General features: G+C 50.6%; 1 protein-coding gene across 3 annotated transcripts in view; it reads right to left on the bottom strand.

Moving 5' to 3' along the window:
• PLXNA4 (plexin A4) overlaps positions 1–21,955 on the bottom strand; it is a 440,676-nt gene that overhangs the window by 379,068 nt on the left and 39,653 nt on the right. Inside the window, exon 1 of one of the 3 annotated variants that reach the window (XM_053657101.1) lies at positions 11,549–11,567. The exons of the other annotated variants lie outside the window; for them this stretch is intronic. The gene's annotated coding sequence lies outside the window, so the exon portion shown is untranslated. Of the gene's footprint in view, positions 1–11,548; positions 11,568–21,955 lie in introns of those variants that run through there. 3 annotated transcript variants of the gene reach the window in all.

The raw sequence follows: 21,955 nt of genomic DNA, 5'->3' as shown, positions 1-21,955 counted from the left end.
CACATCATCTCACCACACACCCTGTGAGGGAAGTGTGACCATCCCATTTTACAGATGAAGGGGCCTCTGGGAGGTTTAAGTAACTTGTCCAACTTGGGAAGGGGTGGGATGTGAATTTAATCTAAATCTGATCCCAGAGCCTTTACCTGTAAGCCTGTAGCATGCTATTTCCTTCAATCTTCTGACATCTACACCTTTGCTTAAGTCTCCAGGTCTTTGAATGGCAATCAACACATGTACCTTTCATACCAATGTGTCCCTTTGCCAGGGCCCCCCTGAATGCACACAGGCATGGGTATGGACGCAGCGGCTGCAAAGGTCACGAGGCGAGGCTGGGAGCTCTTATAGGGCCCCTCCTGGGGTTGCCTGGCAAGGGGCAGAGCTGTCCCAGATACCTGGCTCATATGCCTACCATGCAGAAGAGCCAAGGACCGGAATTCCAGAATGACAGAGAAGAGAGAGGAGATAAAGCCATCAGGACCTCGTGCACACCCACCGGGAGAATCAAATCAGTGCTGAAGGTAACCAGAGAGTTTGTTGGTAGCCTGGATTTTTTTTCTTCAGGCTGCTGGGTGTTTCAGCCATACGCAGCAGCTTGCAAATGAGCCCTGGGGACAACAAGCAACCAGAGAGCACCTCTCTTTGTAGCCACAACTGCAGATCCCAAGATCGCCACGACTAAATGAGGACAGAAAGCCAGTCACTGACGCACACACGGCCCCGGGGAGTCTGAGTGTGAACACATCTAACGCTGTTGAACAAAACGTGAAACCGAAGAAAACACCCAGCCAAACAACCCTTTGAATTGGTGGCTTCACTCCAGGGCCGCGGATGGGGACAGCATGAAGAGAGACAAAGCCTCGCTTTGGAAAGGCTCAAAAGAGTTTCGAGGAATGCCACGTCCCGAATCCGTGGGGCTTGCGAAGGGTTGGAGAGCCCTGTGCTCAAACGGCTCTGGGTTGTCATAGCAGGAAGCGGAGTTCCACACTCTCCTAGTCCTCGCCTTTAACCAAACGAAACCCTAATGCAATGTTAATTCAGTATAGACTTTAATTCTAACTTCCAGATGCCTGAGAGAGGATTTTTATGATAACCTAATGCATCAAGGGCAATTTCAAGTGCATGTGACGTTCTTTTTAATTTCTAATGTCCCAGCATAACTTTGCAGGCTCAGATCTGGAAATAGATGCACCAACACCAGTGAGAAAGTCTCCAGCTGAATAGGCACCAAAGAGCCTAGGTTCTGTCCTCACTGCCCACCCCTCAAAACACTTATTCTCACCCAACTTTGGTCATGTTCTTGCTAAAACACCAAGACCAAATATTTCTACTGTGCTCTCCAATAAATACGAACCTAGCTTTTTTCTAAAGCTAGAAATGGGACACAAACATTAATGTGTTTTTTCTAGTGTGCATGAGTAAAATGCACCCCACCATCAGCACAACTAAAAACACTGGACTTCCAGGGAGTCTAATCCCCCCATTCACGGACTATTTATTAACGACTCACTCCCTTTGGGGAGTCGAACTGCTTACTTAGTTCAATCCCTGGAAATGGCTCTGAACTTGGCTGCGCCCGAGAATCACCAGGGGAACTTTAAAACACATGCTGCCTGGACCCCAACCCCGATGACTTTGATAAATTTGGTCTGCCCTGTGATTTCTGAAACGTGAAACAGCAGATGCTGGAAAAACCCCCGTGGACAGATTTTCTTGATTCTGGGAGGAACATTCGTGTGAATACCCCCTTTGGTGTTCTGAAAAATGATGAAGTGCGTCGACGCAGGAGAACGTCCCCAGCAGCCATGCGATTTGCTATTTGGGTTAAGTTACTACTGTATCTTTAATATTCCCTGTTTGTTTGTTTGTTTGTTTGGAGAGTGGCTTGGGAGCTAGGCTTTTTTTCCCCCTAAAATGATTTTCTAATGCTCAGCTCATATTCCTGGAGCGACATGTGAGTTATGGCTGGAGTATTAGGGAGAGAACCAGGAGAAGACAGAATAGGTGGGCGGGTCCTCCCTTTACTAGGAGGCAGAGGCTGAGTCCAGAGGCGGGTGCAGCCTGGGGCAGGGGCGCAGATGCTGGGAGCCATGCCAGTGCCAAACGACCTCGCTTTGCTCTTATTGCTGTCTTGGTGCCTTGAGGTGATAGCTATCCCTGTACCCAATGGGTAGGTGGCTGCTGAAGGGAGGGCACATTCTCTAGAAAGAAAGTGAGGGCTGGAATGTGCTGGTCTTCAACTGGAGCTCGGAGTAACCCCCCACCCCCACAGCAGGAGGAAGAGCCCACCCTTCCTTGCAGGCAGGCTGTTTAGGAATGAGGCGTCTGGTCAGTAAGGCCCAGCCAGCCTCCCTGTGAAGCAGTGTGCTCCCCTCTGTGTTACTCTCTGTTCCCTTCACTACCGTGGCCCATCAGGAAAGTTTTATTCAGAGCTATGGCCTTATCTCTCTTGCTGGGATGGGTTTGCAGCAGCGCCTGTTTGGATTTGTGGGGAGTGCAACAATGGAGAGTCAGTCAGCACTTTTGAAGCCGAAGATGAAAATTAGTGGACACTTAAAGGGGATCTGAATGCAGCGCACTGGTTTAAAATATCATCATAGTTGGGTTTTACCAAAATATGACTTTATTCGGTGTTTGCAAAGTACGTAGTTCTGCTACACATCACGACCTGCCCCGACCCCCCAGTGTTGCTGCCCAAGAGGCTCCATGGGAGGAGGAAGGAGGCAGTCCAGCTCCTCTTCCCGCCCATGACCCCAGCACGACCCACCTTGGCCCAGGGATCCAACCTCACACTCCCTGTGGGCTGCAACTACACACCTCTGCCTACAGCCCCTCAGCCCCCCTCCAGGGTGGGCCTCAACCCTCCCTCTCCCGCTGACCCCGGGGCCACTCACATGCCACACCCCACATGTCTTCGATCAGTGTCCCTTGGGCACCTGGAACTCAGCCCCTCTGTATCGTCTGCACCTGTGTCTTCTCCTGCGTTTCCTCCCTGAGTGACAGCAGTGCCACCCTTGGGGGGAGGCTCCTCCAAGCCCTTCAGCTGCCTCACCTAACCATCATTAAGGCTCACTAACCTCTGACCTACTTCTGGACCCTTCCTCCTTTCACTCCCATTGCCTCAAGAGCCCTTGTTGCCTCTAGTCTGGACTATGGTAACAGCCCCCATCCACATGCACAAATCAAATTAGGTTGCTTCTCTGCCCAACGTCTTTCACCCCTCCCCACATTCTACAGCACAGACGTCTAAAGCCACATTTTGTTTGGGCTTCCCCCTTTCCCCGACCTCCCCTCTCCCACTTCCCTCCGCAGAGAGCATGTCGACATCCGAGTGTTCTCCCACATGTTTCCCCACACTCACAGAGTCAAACACACACAGACTCGTCATGTTACACCTGCCTTCTCCCTCAACAATACCTCATGGAAGCCCCCCGAGTCACCTGGTTTAGCTGTGATTTTATTTTGGAATGGCTGTGTAATATTCCATGGTGTGTACATACCATAACTTATTTAGCTCTTCCCCTGTTCATGGGAAATTTCTTTAGTCCATCCCTCCTTTTTTGGCACAAAGATGATGCCATTTGAACATCCTTGTATATATATATGCTTATATTCTTACATGTATATATGCTTATATTCTTACATGGTAGCACTGTTATTGCCATGAGCAATATTCTCAGGAGTGGGAATTGTTTTTGTGTTATTAGATGTTGCCAGACTGCTGTGTGCATTTTTGCAGGCTTCCTCCCAGAAGCCCAGTGGATGACCAGCACAATTAGTGTGACCTTCCTAAGTGACCTTAACCCTCGATGATGGCCCAATACTCAAGCCCTCTTCTAAGGAAGGGTATCACTGGGCAGCCAGGAGCATCAGGTAAGACCTAGGAGTGGGATAAAGGATGCCAGAACTACAAAGTGAGCTGCCATGAGGGTTTTTTTTTGGGGGGGGGGGGGGGGGGAATGGAAGCACAGGATCATTGGAGAAAAGCAAAAGGGAGGATCCATACCACATGATAATGGTGCCCTTGGCCAAGACTCCCGCTTATAACACTGGGGCATGAAAGGTGGATAACGCTGAATCTTCTCAAAATACCTGTCTTTCTAAATCGATCCATCACAATAACATGGCTCCCCAGCAGCTCCGAGCATCCTGTCTGCATCCCTCTGCTGCCTTCTCTCCAACACAAGCACATCATCAGTCCCTGTCGGAAGAACCCAACACCTGGGCAACCCCTTTGGGAGCTTATGATCTTTTCTTCCACTTGCTTTCATTTATTTAATTTTTTTTATTTTTCAGTGTGCAACTCCTTTTTGTTGTCCACCCAGTTTGAATATACCTCTTAGGAAAAGTCTACCTCCGCCTGAACTCTGCAGCATGACACGTGCTCTCTCCCCCACTGTCGGCGTCCTGCAGACCCTGTCAGCCCTGCCTTGTCCCTGGGCTCATCTGAAGCTGCACTTGGTTCCCCTCGTCCAGTCCCCACGCTGCTGGGCTGGGAGACACTGAGCCTGGGTGCACCCAGGTCCCCGTCCCAGCTCTGTAACCTCCTTCACACATGTTCTCTTTCCTTCTCTCCTGGCTGGATGCAGAAGTCCCATGGAAAACTGAGAAGCCTAAGGCATAGTGAAGCCACAAGATGGAAGGAACCTGGGCTCATGAATGACTATACAGAGCAAAATCCCTCCACATACTAACCATTCCTGGACTCTGATGTGTGAACCCACTGACATTTGGGGGGGTGTTTATTGCAGCGTTCGCCTGCCCTGATTAAAATATCACTTACAGGCAACTCAAGAACAAACAGAAGGAGCCTATGATAGAATAGCACTCTTAACCCATTCACAGACCTTTCATGACAAAATTCGAGATGGCCCTACACACAAGTAGTGTGTGAGCCCCGCCTGTTCCTGCCTCACCAGCCAGCCATCCTCATCCATCACCGGTCCTGTCCCTGAAAGACTGCACACAGCCAGGCCTCCACCCTCATGCCTCGGTCACCACTAGCCCCCTGTGTGAATATCACTGAAGGAAAATGCAATATGATTCCAGGTGTCACCTTTCAAAGGGTGACTGTCAGTGACAGTGATTTGAGCCCCAGAAAAACACCCTGTGTCCTTTTAACATCCAAAATTAATCGTCTTCACACCAGACATCCGTGTTAAATAAACAGAAATTTCCATTAACCTGCACCTCTGTACATTTATCTTTAAAAAGCGGTGTCACTCTCCTTTAAATGAACATACTAATTAGTGTATTAATAAATAGCTGAATGGAATCAATGAGACATGTAATCAAGGTCTGCCCAGGAGTCGGGCCAGGTTGCAGGGGGCGGAGGGAAGGAGAGGGAAAGAATCCTATTAGCAGGTTTGCTAAGGAGGGACCTGTGAAATCAATGCCCCACACGCAACTGAGATGCAGCCAGAGTTGACAGTGTACTAAGGCTAAGTGCTTGCCCCGCCTCCCTCCCTTTGACAGGAAAGCTCCTGGTGAGAGTTAATGTGACTAGCAGGAAGGACCTTAATTGGGGCTGGAAAAGCCATTCAGAGATCACCTCCAGATCACAGCTGCAGAGTCACCCAGAACCTCGGTGCCGGAGACCTGACTCCTAGACCTTTATTTACAATGCTGAAAAGTAATGACTGAGGAGGGGTGGTCGGAGTTCTTGGCAAACACTTGCCCTAAACAAGAAGCCACGGTGAGGGTTATTGGTTTGAGGCTCTTTGTGAGTCTCCCTCCCCTTCCGAAACCCTGCTCCGAGAAGAGGAGGGAGAGGAACCTCTGCTGCAGGAGTCCAGGCCCTGCGAGGCCAAGGGCTGGAGCTCTAGCCGACCTTGGGGATGGAATGGGGCCGGCCCTACCCCTTTACCAGCCCCCAACTTCCTGTAGCACACCTCATAGCAGGAAGGCTCTGGAAAGTGAGAAGAGGAAGTTCTTTTGCAGGTCTGAGGTTTCTAGCTGAAGTGGTGATCTGATTACCTGCAAATCCCCCAGCTCCCACCTCCCCTCCCTCCCCCCCTGCTGTAGGAGTTCAGGCCAGCCTGGACTGGCCAGTTGTACTTCCTCTATCTGGAGACACGCCCCTTTGAGCGCCAAAACTCTGCGCTAAAGTGTCATTGCTCTCGGTTTGTAGGAAAGCAATGAGGTACCTGAGCCCCTGCTCCAACACCAGCTAAGTGATACTAGCTGAAGCGGAAGTTTGCAGTAAGGTGAAAGAGACTGAAAAAGAAAGAAAGAAATCTTGTCTTGGCTCCAGCACAGCCCACAACAAACCCCCTCGGGGTGGTCCAGCCCCAGAGAGTAAGGTCCAGCCAGGGGATTGGCCTGTGAGACCTGGATGGAGCGTGAGGCTGCGGTTCTGGGTGCTGTGGGGCACTGTGCCATGAAAACAGAAAAACGAGGTTCTTCCTGACCCTGGTTCCTAAAGAACCCAGTCTCTCGGGGGCACCTCGCAAACAGAAGCCCTGCTGCTCTGAATACCTATCTCTGACCCCTACAAGCTCACCCCGATGATCTAGAAGCAAAGTCTGCAGCCCAGGTCTGTTTCTGCCAGTCCCAGCTGTGGCCTGTGACCCACTCGGCCTGAGGTCAGCGTTTCCTGGAATGACTGAGGAGTCAGATTAAAGGAAGTGTGGGGACATAGGGGAGGTACTCTCAGCTGCCCCTGAGCTATTTTCCACATTATTACTAATGGTGTTCTTTGACCCTGGAGGCTTATAACACCTCTGCAAGATCCTCCATGTTCCCCCAGACCTCCCCAAACCCCCCCAGACCCATCAAAAAAGCCAAAGGATTAGAGCCCTCTGCTCAGGGGCAGAGCGTCCTGGCAGGTCCACCAAATGAAGTGCAGAAGGAGGGGCCAGAAAACACCGTCCCCAGACCCAATCTGAAACACAAAGAGCTGCTGGTCAGGGACCTCCCTGTCAGGTTTGAGAGGTTCTAGAAAAGTCCCTGCGCCAGTCGACATCGTGGCTGGAGGAGCTGGGCATGCTCCGACAACCAGGGTGCCTCAGGGCGAAGGATCCTGATTGGCTAGCTGGACTCGCACAGAGAAAAACCAGGCAGCAAAACCCCACAGGCCCTTCCTATCTCGCCAGGAAACCGGGCCCTGCAACTGAAGACAGCTTAGACAGGCTGTTTCCATCATACCTCCTGGTGGACGCAGGTGAGCATATTCACGTATGTTAAGGCCATGTGCACTGGACCCATCCCTGTGATCTCCGATGGACCCCGTCAGCTTTATGACTTTGTCGCAGGCAGACATTAACAGATGCCCCATCCTGCAATGCTTGACCTAATTATCAGGTCGGCTCCAGGCAACACTTACTCACTAATGGGTAGTCACTGCCTTGAGTTAAAGCCAAGAGTCTCCTACTTGCTTCCCTCTAAACCAAATCGAGCGTCCTGGGAGGTAAACCTGAGAAAACCGGCAACCATCGCCACCGCCTGGCAAGAAAAATACATTATCTAAGTCTTAAGACATTAGTGGAGGCCTTATAAAAACATACAATTTAAAATCTTTTAAAAAGATTTCTGTTTTACTTACAGGGAGGATCGAGATTGATCCAGGCATGGAACTGGCCCCCCACCCTCCTTCTCTTCCCATTCGCTTGTTGAACCCCATAGGCCCACTGTGGCCCCATGTCACAAACAGAGGTGACTATTTCTAAACCAAGAAAACAGAGCGCTTTAATCCAACACAGAGTGGCAAGAAGAAGAATGAACAAGTTTTAGGTATCCGGAAACAGGCAATAACTTCTATCAATATTATACCTCTGTTTACTGAGCATTTGCTATGTGCCAACTTATGTGTATTCTGTCACTTAATTGTCACAACAGTCCTGTCCTTTTTAATAATAAGGAACCTGAACATCAGAGAGGGTGTGGAACATGCCCGATGTCACACAGCTTAGGAGCCAGAGTTTGATGCTGTCTATAATTTACTTTAAAATACTTCATCTTCAACAGTGTGGCATAGTGTGTGTGAGTTAGTTTTTAATCCACACACAAGAATGATCAGGTGACAGCTGACATGCTGTGGTGAAAATGTATACTCCGGGGTTGGTGAGTTGTCTTTTAAAAGACCAGCAGCAGAGTTCACCCTGAGCATGTCAAATACGCCATCGCAATCAGCACTACTGGTTTTATTAAAGAGCATGAGAGGTGTTAGAAAGCAGTTTTCAATGGGACATTAAGTTATGGCAAAGACAGATGACTGGTTAGAAATACTATCCTGGCATCTCTGCCCCATGGGCACAAGAATCTGGCCAGTCCAGAGCCCTCAGTGGCTTCGTTCTTGGCCTAGGGATCCCATTACGTCTGCGTTTCAGATCTCAGGATTTTGTCCTCTGATTCCATGGGAAGGGGAGCTGAAACCTGCCACCAAATATTGTTATATCTGCTTCATGCAAATCTTTCAAACAAATTTATCAGTCACTGTTGCAGAATGTTTATATCCTCCTCCAAGTTCATATGATGAAATCCTAACCCCCCGCCCTGGCTGGTGTAGCTCAGTGGATTGAGCGCGGGCCTGCAAATCAAAGGATTGCGGTTCGATTCCCAGTCAGGGCACATGCCTGGTTGCAGGCCAGTTCCCAGCAGGGGACACACAAAAGGCAACCATACATTGATGTTTCTCTCCCTCTCTCCTGCCCTTCCCCTCTAGAGATAAATAAATAAAATCTTAAAAAAAAAAAAAAAAGAAATCCTAACCCCCTGTAATGGTATTAGGTGTGGCCTTCGGAAGGCAGTTGGGTCGTGAGGGTGGAACCCTGCTGAATGAGATTAGTATCCTCATAAGGAGAAAAAGAGACTTGATTCCTCTCTCTCTCCCTACCCACCCTCCTTACTCGCCTCTTTTCTCTCCCTTGTGGGGATACAGCGAGAAGATGGCCATCTGTAAACCAGGAAAAAACCCTTCAACGAGAGCTCAACCATGCTGGCACCCTGATCTCAAACTCCCAGTCTCCAGAACTAGGAGAAATAAATGTTTGCTGTTCAGGCCACCTGTCTATGGTATTCTGTGATAGCAGCCTACACTGACTAAGATAGTCACTCAGCGAGGGCTTCCCACACTTTCTCACTTCCCAGCACACATGGAAAATGATATTTGTACCCCCTACTGTCGGGGCCCGAGCAGGCTGGCACGGGGCATCTGCCTGCCACGTGCCCCACGAGTACACCCTCGGGGTTGAAGGGACTCGCTAGCTCCGCAAGTCAGCAAAGCCTTTAGCTGGCACCAGTCAGGACAGAAGACAGGGTCTGCACTGAGCTCCAAGAACAGGTAGTGTGGCTGCTTTTGCGTCTGCCCCCTAATCCTAATAATAAAGATTGGTAGTGATGATAGAATCAAATCTGACATGTGCTTTTTTTGGAAAGGTTTAGAGGAGTCAACTCTCACCTGCCTGTGATCATTGAAACTGAGCCCCCCGCTGATCTGATCATTGGGAATGGCCAGGTCTGTCTGCCTCCAAGGTCGGTGCTGGGTTCTCAGTGCTCCACTGCTTCTGGGCCCCAGACAGGTTTAATCAGCAGTTATTTGTCAAACCTACAAGGGAAGATCTCCAGAAAATGCCACGCCAGAGCATTCTGTCCTTGGTGCTTTGCAGGTTCGTGTTTTTATCCGTAATCTGAATGAAGACTGAGAGTCACACTTACCACATTTGAAGATGACAAATTCTAGGATTTGTGAAGGTCAAATGAGATACTATGAGGGAAGTCACATGGTATCACTGCAAGGCCTTTGCTATAGATGATAATGACACATAGTTCAGAACTATCTGAGCAGGCGGGAGCAGGGTCCAAACTGGACCCCAGAATGAAATCTGATATGAGAAACATAAGTTCAAAATTTAGGTTTCAAAAAAAAACAGTAATGGATCAAGTACCAGAGGGCAAATCTTCAAGTGAAATAAATATGTACCAAATGAGGGTGGGAGAAGTTCAGAGACTCAGCAGCGGGTGAGGCTGCCCCTATAGTTTAGGGGAGCCTGTGACCAATGACGTGTAGAATTCAGCCCATAAGATGAATTTTGACACTGGGCTTTGCCACCCCCACCTCCTGAAGACTCTGGCCTTCACACACAATCCCAAAGTCAGAGAAGCGAGAGCAGCAATGATCTGTCAATCAAGTGCAAAGTCGTTCTAAGAGACCAGGGCCTCCATCAGGTGCTGCCAAAACTGGGTTGTCCCCGCCCCTGCAAAGACACCCAACTTGCCAGCACAGCCCAGATGTGAAGCTCGGAGAAAAGAGGTGGAAGGAGAGTTGATAAAAACCTGGAATTTAAGATTTTCTTCACAGGAGACAGAAGGAGTGGAGGGAGAGGGGCCACAGAGGCAGCCGACTGACCACTAAGGGGCAACCATTTGTGCCTCCCAATAAACATCTCTTTATGTCCCTGAATTTCATGCTGCTGTTATTTTTATTTGTTTCACCTTTCGAAACCTCAGAACCTTCTGGCCAAAGACAACAGAAAGCCAGCCAAGATTCAGGGAAAGGAAGCAACAGCAGTTCCGCCGTGCCTCCCAGACAACACGGTCAGACTGAGTTGAGACGGAGACTCAACCCTCAGCCCACTGCGGTTCTAGCATTGCCTCTTCTTAAACTCAGAAAACCAAGTCACAGGGAGAGAGAAAATGAAATCAAACCACCCTAATGGCGGTTCCTAAGGGAACTCTAAATGTGTATACGGCTGTTGCCTGCTTTCAAGGAGCTTGCAAGTAAGTGGGAATATGAGATGTAAATGCTAAAACACAGGTCAATAAAGTGTCCATTACAAATAAAGTCTTGGCAGCCTGAAGTTGCAGGGAGTCTCTAGGTATCCTACCATCTGCACATAAAAATACCTGGGCCTGCCTGGGTAACGTCTGGAATACGGACAAGGCTACTTGCAAAATTTGTTAGCTGGTAAAAAGTTTTTCAGGCCTGAAGACTTTTAAAATTTGAATACGTCTTTTTTGTTTTCTAAGCAACAGGTGCTGGGGAAATGCGGTTTGACATTTTTAGAAGTCACCGGTCTCTGTGTGGCCATGTGATATTCCTTGAGCTCTTTACTAGAGCTCTCTGGACACTCCAAACACGGCATCATCAAATTAAAGCAAAGGAACGGTTACAACTCAAATCCTAGGTGCCAAGAAAATACCATTTCACTCAGTAATGGCAACCATAAATACAAATACAGCTTTTTAAAGACATGTAATTAGCTCGCTTTTAAGTGTTTGTCAAGAAGCATTTGGTCTGGCTACAGTCTTGTCCTGGAGGAAGGAGTGAGGGAGAGTGGAATGAGCGCAGCACCTTCCTCACGCCATCAGGCCTGCGTTTAGCAGCACTTGCTCTCTCCTACTACCCAGCCCGGGGCCATCAACAGCCAAGATGTCCTGTCCGATCCAACACCAAGCACACGGTCAGCACCTGGAGCATGCGCACCTGTCTTGGATAGTCTCATCTGAGCATAAAGCCGGAATCTCCTTTGAGGACATCTGATAACCTGCAGGGCCCAGATGCCCAACAGGGCCGTGGGATAGAAAAGCAGAAGCAGCGGGGATTCCCTACCGTTGTCCCAGACTCTGAGGCAGCCTTTGAGAGGACTCAGCTCACCAGTCCCCCAGCTCCCCACCCTCAGAGGAGAGAGCAGCGGCCGCTGGCAGCACGCAGGGCTGGGTGGGCTACTCTATTTCAGCCCTGAACACAGTTTACTGCGGTTGGGTTACTTCCTTTCCTAGAACCCTGGCCCTGCCCTCTGCCCCCTGCTAAGGAAACAAGTTGCCACCAGATAAACTGGGAAAAACTGCTGATCTCCCTGAGGCTGACAGAATAGCTGCATAAATACTTTAGGTGCTGAGTGCAGTTGATAAAATGCACGAGACCTGGGTACAGAGGCATGAGCGGGGAAGAACAGAAACCCTGTCATCTCTGTGGGACTCTTGAAAGGTTACAGCTCAAAAATACCTACCCTGCCCCCGGTCCTTCCCCACAAGACAGCCCACAGTACAAGCCATTTTTATGAGCAACTCTGAGATACCCAGGAGCAATCCAGAGAAGAGAGGAGAACCATTGTTTCCCTTGGAACTGCACTGCAATTTTGCAGCTAACGACACTCTTTAAGGCTGAATTCTCAGAGTCCCCTCATCCTAGAGGTCTAGTCTACACCATGCCCAGGCCGGCTGGACACCCGGCACTGTCTGAGGACACAGTCCGGCGACCTTCCGCAGCAGTGCCCCAGAGTCCAGGGTGGACGCGGTCTGGGTAAACATGAAGGAGTGGAGCACTCTTCTCTCCACACTCTGCTCAAACCAAAGGGCCTGTTTTCTACAGTTTCCACAGCATAGACACACTAACAGAGCTCACAGGGCCTACAAGTTCTGCCTCCGGCCGCTCCTACAGCTCCGCTGTTGGTGGGGGCTAGTAAGTTACAAAGCTTCTCTGCAGAAGGTAGAGAGCTTGCTGGCAATATGTTAACTCATTTGTTTCTGCCTATTAGGAAATTCGACTGAGCACTGATTGAGCACCTACTAGGTACCAGACTGTTGGTATTTTAATGCAAATAACGTTCACCATAAATGTGTGAAGCGAAGGTAGGACAACAGAGAGTGGAATCTGGAAGCAGAAGAAGGGCCGTCCCACCCCATGGCATTCGAATAATACAAATGTTTCTTCCGTGCTCTTTGGATGAGGCAAAGCATATCTAGTGGCCAGATCCTACCTGCAGGCCTTGATTGTACGAGCAGGTTCCTACACCCTGAACAAACAAGACATTATTTCTAAAGGGCAAGGTCAAAGTTTTAATGATCTCACGGCGATGGAGCTCACTGCACCACACCCTGCTGGTCTGAGTGTGTGCCCATTGAAACTGGGGCGCTCGTGCCGGGGAAGGGAACGGGCTAACACCCAGAACAAAGCCTGGTCGCTCTCCATCGCCGAATTCCAAACCTGCACTGATTCCTTCATCTCCACAATCATCTGTGTACAACCCAACCTCCCACTGGAAAACAGTGAGGATGTCCTGAGGCAAGGTGAAAGCCTGTGTATTTTCAGAGCAATCTCCAGCAAACTGTTCAAGATAGTATGCTCAATTCAAAATACGAACCACCTGAAAAATGGAAAAAGCTGTAGGTAGATCTTGTCGCTTCTTTACTAAGCTTCCGTCAGATGCCAAAATGAACTTGTAAGTTTACAAATGGGACCAGAAGTAAATGGCACAGTGAGCACTGAGATCAAGCTGCCAGGAACACAAGAGCTACTACGTACCTGCCGGCCTCCTGGCCACTCTCCCTGGAAATCCCAGACGCGCCAGAATTCACCGTGTCCAGAAAAGAACACGCGTTCTCTCGCCACTCCCCTCAACCCAGTCTTGGTCTAGAAATCTGTAACTAAGCGAATGGTGTCACCTTCTACCAGGTGTCCAGCGTGGGGAGTTCTCCTCATTGCTCATCTTTGCTGACATTCTCACCATCTGTCAGCGGTAACTCCGAAGTTACAAGTCTGCCCCCTCTCCCTCCTTGGCCACGGCCTCTGGTCAGCTCCTTCCCATGTCTGCCTGAATTACTACTCTAGCTTCACTCTGGTTCTTTCTCCGTGCGGCCCCCATGGTGATCTCTCTACCATGAGCATCTGGTCTCGTTAATTCTCTTACTTAGAATTCCCCCAGGCCTGCCACATACGGCCCTTCGAGGGACACCTACCCCCGGTCCCGGCCCAGCCACTACCTGTGCTTGCTTCCAGCCCCACCTCCCACCTCTGCCTTGAACCACCGCCGGCCGGCCGAGGGCGGTGTGCCCCCAGCTCTGTGCGCCCCGTCCCTCTACCCAGCACCCCTTCCTCACGTGTCCACAAAGCCAGCCCACTCACCCTTACACTGGCCCGGAGTAAGCCGAGCGGGGCTCTTCTTGTGTATCCTCAGGGGGCCCTGTACATGCACAGGTTGACTTCTCAGCACTCTGCCTTTCAACTGTCTGGTTTCACGTGAGCTGCGGCCACACCAGACCGCAGCTCCCTGGCGGCAGGAATGAGGTCTTTCAGCTCACCACAACCCAACTCTCGCACAGTGTCTAGCACATAGTAGGCAGCTAATAAATATCGACTAAATTGACTAATTGATTAATCGATTGATTCGTTGATTAAAAATTCCGCAGCATTGCATCTACCTCCTGTGACTCTATATGGATGAAGCGAAGTGGAAGATGGGCATCAGGGAAATAACGGCCCCTTTTCCTTATTAGCAGTCCCGCCTTTAACCTACTGCTGCTGCTACCAGTGCCCGGGCCGCTGGACCCCTGCACCACCGTCCTCTCCCACAGTCCCCTGCTGCCCCAGCTCGCCCTCCTGCCTGACCCTGTGCAAGCTGCTTCCATTGCTGAGGGCTCCGCGCCACGCCAGCAGGAGCTGGCGGAGGTGGCGGTTAGAGGCCTGAGCGCAGGCTCCATTCTCTCTTTCTTGCTTTTCTCTAACCTCGTGTGCAAAGGCAGTCTTTCTCCTGAGGCTTGCCTGGCCCTTTACCAGGCAGGCCACATTCATCCTCACCTCCTGGGCTTCGGGTCCAGAACAGCCAGGGCTTGTTCTGGCTTTAAAGAAAGGAAAATCAAGGCCTGTCCCAGAGAGGGAACAGGCTGAAGGATATTCAGCAGACCGAGCTAGGATTAGAAGCTGGGTCTCCCTATTCCCTGGCCAGCAAATAATACTTCTTCAATTGCTCTGAAAATGAAAACCTCGGGATTATTTTGCAGGAGGGGAAAAAAAAATAGGCCTTGAGAAGCTGCAGCCACACTTCCCACAAGCTCCATTCAGAGGGCACTGTAACTTACATAAATGATTTCCTATTACACCGCAATTGTCACTGCAACATGACAGTCTTGCAGCCTCTTTCAAGTGTTTTCTTTGTTGTTTTTCTGAACAGATCTTCCAGAAAGAAGAATCAAACAGGGTCCATGCCAGAAAACAAACCGCACAACCCCCTCGGACCCAAATGCCCCTTCTGCGCGGCTCCCCCTGAGAAGGGCCAAAGACAGTGCCGTGAATGGTGCCCCCCGGGCCTGAGCCCTCTCTCACCTGCCCCGCTCTCAGAGCTCTGCTGTGTCCCTGCAAATAGGGTTCCTTTAAAAAAGAGAAAAAAGAAAAGAAAGCCAACAGTTTATGAAGAAGAAATGAAGTGGCAATTTCCCAGCATGACTAGGAATCAATACAAGCTGTTGTCAGGGTTTTCCTTTCAAAGGGTGACTGCTACGCGTCTCCAAAGTCAAGAGGGACGGAGTTCCAGTGCTCGACTTATAACGGCTTCATCGTAGCAAGATATTTTTAATTTAAAGCTTACTGCCGTTGGGTTCGAACTCAGCTGGGACTTGATTTACTGCTAATTCATGTCTACGATTCCTATAATTCTAGACTCAGTCACCAAGCAGTTTAATGTTGATAGAATCACCAGTGCAATGCTTTATGAATGGGCACCCGGGGAATTTTGTTAGTAAGTGTGCGTTAGCAACTGTTACTCACTTTAGAAAGGAGCAGAGTTCTTGGGCAAAGCATGGCCGAGGCCCTGTGATTGGGTATGTGGCTTGGGTCTATTACCAGCCAACATTCCAGGTGACCCAAACCCCAGTACCACGGGGGCGATGCCCCACCCCCACCCAAACTCTCTCTCACACACACATCATTGCCTGAGTGAGAGGAATACTGGTCAGTGGAATGCTTCCCCTGGGAAACTCCTGGCTTCACTCTCTGGATCACTAACCAGCGGTGGGTAACCACTGGATTTACAGTCTAATTAGAAACCTTCAGCTTGGCTAGGGCAGCAAGGTTCCCTTCCCGAGAGAAAAGTTGTTTCAACCGTCCCAGAATGTAGGGAGCTGTGTCTTAATAACTCAACGTTCTTTGTTAATTCAAAACATTCATCCTTGCCGGTTCTAGTCAAGTCTCTCATTCTGTAAGTGTAGCTAAAATGTATATATATCAAGAAGGCGAATGTCATTACTCACGTATTTTGCAAACAGCCACCTTGATCTATGACATGCAACCAAAAAGTGCTACTTTTTGGAAACCTCCACAAACCTGTCAAAGCTGCAATCACACTCCTTAAAATGATCCCTTTAGAAAATATAGGCACGACTTGTGAAAGTCTCCTAATAATTCACAGCCATTTCCGAAGACTCTCAAAAGTGAATGAATGGGATGAGAGGAAGCCAGATGCTCAGGTAGCTAGACCTCTCGAGCCCTGTTTAAACAGTACAGCACATTCTTTCCTCTGCTTTTCCTCCTCGAAACTAAACTCAAACCTGAAAGCTCTGAGTTGTAGGCTAGCATTTCCCCAAATGCTTTCTGTCGACCACCTGTGCCAGGTTTACATACACCCACACAAAGGGATCCCATGAAATAGGCTGAAAAATGGCTGGCTAAGAATAAACGGCAGTGTGTGTGGAAGGGCTCCCAAGCCTCCGCGCTGGGGGTTTCTAAGACTTCCTTGGCCACGGAATGACTTTTCCATGGAGAGACGAGGTTTTGGAATTCTCCAAGAAACGCAGTTTGCTCATCCCTCCCCATCTACTGGCACCTAAACCCATAGCGAGTTTTACGTGGAAAGCGAGAAATCAATTCCACGGGCATCAATGTGAAGGGACCACGGCCTTCCACCTGCACCCAGGACCCTGTGTGATTGACAGGCTCAACCGACCCTCGTCTGAACCCTCTGAAATAGCCACCTGCGTTGATGTGGTTCTAACCCCGCCCGGCTGGAGAGGAGGCGCCCACCGTAGTGGTGGGTTCACACATCCCTGCTTCTGTCCTTAAAGGCCATTCATCTCCACCTTCTCCTACTCCATCCATTCTTCCTATTTACTCAGCAAATATTTATTGACTGGATCCAGTATGACAGACCCTAAGTTGGGCACCAAGTGTATGTATGAGAAAGAAATGGTCCTTCTCGTCTGCAGAAGGAAAGAAATCAGTTCAATGCTATTGTCTTCCTCACTACTACCGGCAGCAGCTTCTCTACCATTATTTAAAAGCATAAATTAAGTTGCTGATTCCACATGAGACTGCTTCAGGCAGGGGCTGGTCCTGACCCTCGGGGAGCCGGAAATCTCTGGCAGACACGCCGACGCAGACACATGTCTGGAAGTCAGTGAGTTGCTCACATCAATCAGCGGTTAACGGCAAGTGCATTTAGGAGAGGAAGACGGGGTCAGCATCTAATGGCGAAGAGAGCGCGGAAAGGGGTCACCAACACAGTACAGCCATCTGTCCTTTGCCCCGCCTGACCCCGGAGCAGCTTCGGAGCGCAAGAGTTGTTAAAAAATAAGGAGGGAAGGGAAAATTACTTGTGGAACATATTTTATGCAGAAGTGTCCTCTGCTGCTCTAGATTTCAATGCTTATGATACTTTTTAAAACAAGGAGAGAGGCAGAGGCCGTCTGCAGCTGGGCCCTCAGCCATCGCTAGCAGAGGTGTCTGAGATATACATTCACACACCACCGTGCGGAAGGCAATCCTTTGGTTTACAGGCCCTAAAAGTCAGGGAAGCCTCTGGAAACCTGATTGGAACCCATTTGTAATGTGGTTTCTATTCGGGCTCTCCTTTGGGTAAGTGATGGTGTGGCTGGCTATTGCAGCAACAGAGCTAGGAACTTTGGGGGCTGAATGCATTACGGGAGAAGCCAGCCCTGGTTTGCTACCCGATTCTGCTGTGCAGAACCACACATGGAATCCTTGTGTGGAACCCATGATCCCAGACCCCCATCTGTGTGCCCACCCAGATCTGCCTGGCTCCCCCTGACATGCCGCCGCCATCCCCAGCCATAGCCCGCTTCCTGCCAGGGTCACCCCAGGGACACCTCCCACTATTCCTCTTGTCCTAAAGTTCTTGAGTCCTTTCTTTCTTCGGGGCAAAGACTGGATCCTGCAGGTGCGGCACCAGCAGGTCTGCAGTGAGGAAATGGCCCAGCCCGTGGGCCCGACTCCAGAGGCTCTAGTTTGATGTGGCATCAGGACCCCAAAGTGAGGAGGAGGCCCCACCTCCTGGGGTGAATGGAACCCCGAGAGCTGCGGCGCGCGGGAAGGATACACCACCAAGGGCGCTAGTGGTGCCTGTCCTCCAGGCTCTGCTGAGACCGTGTCCCCAGCCGGCTTATCCAGATGCAGCCCGAGCAACTGAGCCACAGCTGCGTTTCCTCGGGAAGACATGGCTAGCATGGGGGCGCGTTCTTTGTTTCTCTCCCTTCCCTGCCTTCCCCCCTTTTACCTTCACTCTCACTGTCCTGGGATTCCTCCCTCAACCAAGTGCTACCATGTCCACTTTTGCCCCAGACTCTGCTTTCTAGGGAGGCCAGGCCAAGGCTGGGGAGAGACAGGCCGAGGGTGCAGGGCTGCAGCTTCCCCATAGCTTTGACCAGACAGTCCTTCTTGCCTCTGTTCTGTGCATTAGAATTCCACACCAAATTCCCTTTGAATAGAGAATTCTACCTGCCCACATATTTAAACACATTTTAAATCACCAGTCTGGATTAACATGCCCCCTCCCGCCACCACCATGATTGCTGATTTTGTCAATGGTAATCCTGAAACATCAGGTGACTTTTCCCAAGAGCCCTTAGCTGGGAAGTGACAGCTTCTCCCATGACACCAGTGCTTCCTAACCAGGGGGACAGACCAGAAGTGTCTAGGAACCTGAGGAAACATGTACCTGTCTGGACCTCAGTCCTGTCTGAGAATGTCCCTGCTGCCTTGGAAGGATAAGGGGCAAATGCTGAGCCGAGAGTTGCCCTCTCTACCCAGCAGCCAGGATTCTCCTTGAATCCCTAGTATCTACATAATCCCCAGAACCCAGGACTCCGGGTGTGTAAAATCCATGCCTTTATTCACAGCCAGGAGCAGACAAATGAGAGTTCTGGTCTTAGTCCAGCATTCTCCAGTAGAGTCCCAGGCCACTGTGAGGGATATCTACTTCGCATGGCTTCACAATCCACGTGAGTGTGTTCAAAGACTCCGCACAGCTCTTTGGCTTTGCTTTACATTCAGGGTAAACCTCACTGGCCATAGAAACTTTGTGTGCATGTGTGTAACAGTGACTCACTCCCACAGAACACGCTTTGAGAAATTCTGCTCTATTCTAGGTTCACCTTCCAGGCAGGTCTGCAATGGGAAGGCAGAAAAGGACATCCAGGCAGGTGTGCACTGCCTCAGATTCCTAGTTGATTCTGGTGTGCTCCCCTTGTTAGGAACTACCTCTGCAAGGTCGGCGGACATTGGGCTGGTTGGATCACACAACCTGCTGGCTGCTGTCCTGATGTGCCCCCTCCCTGGGACTATTCCCTTCACAAGGAGAAGAAAAATCAGCCAACCTTGCTCTGGTTACTCTCCCTCCTCTTGACCTCTGGGCCAAAGCCAAGGAGCAGTTTGCACGCCCTCTAGTCCTACACCCACAGAACCAAGAGGGAAATCCAGCTGGGCTGCGACAAGTGCAATGAGTGTGCCGGACGTGAAACAGACCTTAGGCGAAGACCAGGAGAGCCTCTGACCAACTCAGGTTTTCCGCTCCTACAGTGACCACTTCCTTGACCGCTCATGAAAGCCCTCTTGCCCGTACGACCTCAGGAATTGATTCAGCGAGTCTGCGTCCAGCCCATCGACTGTGGAGACGACATCCTCTTAGCTAGTGATCTGTTTTGTGTTTGGAGTGACAACATCCCCAAATCCAATTTGCTGTTGCGAATCCCTGTTCACGGAGAAGGCACCGTGGAGACGGGGGCAGGGGAACCAAGCGTAGCCGGCCTGGCGGGAATACCTAGGATCTCACACACACCTGTTGCAGTAAGTCCAGGTGGCATCCACCCCACAGTGTCCGCCACTCTCGCTGCACCAGAGGGCAGCTGATGAAATTCCAAGTGCACCCATTCTTGACAACTCAAGTTTGGCAGAAATTTCTCCTTCCATGTAGAGGAGAAGCCAAATGAATAAGTTATAAAATAAAAGTTTTGTCTATGGGAGGAAAAAAAATCCCACAAGAAGATCACCTGACGCTGCTCCCCAAAATGTTCAGGCCAGAGGGACTGAGTCAGGCAAACAGGGCCTGGCTTTGAGATGGGAGAGCACCCAACCAGGCCCACAGCCCCGCCAGGGCCTCACATCCAGAATCCGAGCTAATTCCTAACAAAGTCGCACTCAGACCAAGTGCTTCAGGACGGCCTTCCCCACAGACAGTCCACGGGCACCAACTTCTAATGAACCCTCTGCTCCAGATACGGCATGGACCACGCACCAGTGTGTCATGACATCCACAGTAAAGACTCTTCCTGCCTCCGGCTTTCCAAACCTGGAACCCGAATGAGTGGGTAAATGAACATAACTGAGTGCCTACAGCGCTCACCCTTCCCCACGAGTGAAAAGACCAGCCACCAGGTAGCACCCACCGTCCTTCCTAAACCACCCAAGTGAAAATAAACAATCCTCATTTTACAGGGGGATTTGAAGGATTAAATGAAAGAGTGTTGTTTCCAGAACACCGGCAGATTCCGAGTAGTCACTAGGGAGAACCAGATCCCTACCAGCGTGAGCCTCAGAGCCTCAGAGAATCGACAGTGGAGATCAGGACTGCACTCACTCACTCCTCCCTAGTTTTTCCCAGGAGGCGATGGGAGGAGTATTTTTTGCCAAGGAAGCAAGAGTTACCCTCGGAAACTGAGCACTCTGCTAGAATGACCCATTCAATTTCACAGCCCAACAACAGTGAAGATAAGACTCAGCCCCCTTTGATGAATTGGGAAATTGATGTTTCAATAAGACATAGACTCACCTGCCCTGACCTGCATGGCTCAGTTGGTTGAGTGCCATCCTGCAAAGCAAAAGGTGGCTGGTTCGATTCCCCGTCAGGGCACACGCCTGGGTTGTAGGCTAATTCCTGTAATTCCTGCTTGCGGCGTGCGCGAGGGGCAACCAATTGATGTTTCTCTCACACATCAATGTTTCTCTCCCTCCTTTCCCCTCTAAATGAATAAATAAATAAATAGAAATAGATTCACCGGGGGGTCACAGAGGTAGTCCAGAGCAGAAACCAGTTACTCAAAACTCCCCTGGGCACACTCTCCTAAGCCTCCCACGGGGCTCACGACACACTGCGCACCGACGTTCCACGGAACAGCACGCACACGCTGCGCACTGACGTTCCACGGAGGGAACAGCACGCACACGCTGCGCACTGACGTTCCACGGAGGGAACAGCACGCACACGCTGCGCACTGACGTTCCACGGAGGGAACAGCACGCACACGCTGCGCACTGACGTTCTACGGAGGGAACAGCACAGCGATCAGTCCGGAGGGAGGTCAGTTTGTTTGCTTAAGCCGAGGCTTGGCTCTGTCACCCACCAGTTGTGGAATCCTGGACAAAGTCCTAACCCTCACGTATCTATTTCCTAGTGCAGGACCTGCTCCTCTGGATAGTTATGACGAAGAAAAGGGCCAACCTGTGCAAAGTACTTAAATGACGCCTCCTCTGAATAGGCGCTCAATAGATATCAGCTACCACCACCATCATCATCGTCAGTATTCTTTTCCGTTCTGTTACTTTCACAAGGACAAACCCTAGTGTCCACAAAGCCTCTTCCCTGGGGAGCCCGATGCCGCATGATCACAGGACAGGGGTCAGGGGCTCCTACAGACTCGCTGCAGGCCCTGAGGAAGCTTTTCTTCCACGCTGCTTCAGACCAAGCAGGGAAGCAGCCTCTCCTCCTGCAAGCAGGCCTCTGCTGGGGGAATTAGGGCCCCCTGCCCGCCTTCACTTTTAAGCTCCATCTCTTAGCACTTAGCAGCAGAGCCCCCTTCAGTCTCCCTGCTGATTCTACCTTCCTGCCACAACCGGACGCTGCTGCCTGGTCAGTGCGGCTGGGAGGAAGAAGAGTGAGCCCGATCGGGCGGGATCGGGACAGGAAGCGGCGGGGCTCGCAGCTTCGGAGGAGGTAGGTGGTGTGCGCAGGCAGGG

Source organism: Artibeus jamaicensis, unplaced genomic scaffold (assembly GCF_021234435.1).
Source record: "Artibeus jamaicensis isolate MK-2021 breed Jamaican fruit bat unplaced genomic scaffold, CSHL_Jam_final scaffold_3307, whole genome shotgun sequence".
Taxonomy (NCBI): domain Eukaryota; kingdom Metazoa; phylum Chordata; class Mammalia; order Chiroptera; family Phyllostomidae; genus Artibeus; species Artibeus jamaicensis.
The sequence above is the reverse complement of the archived record's forward strand: the minus strand, read 5'-3'. Positions and strand labels throughout refer to the sequence as shown.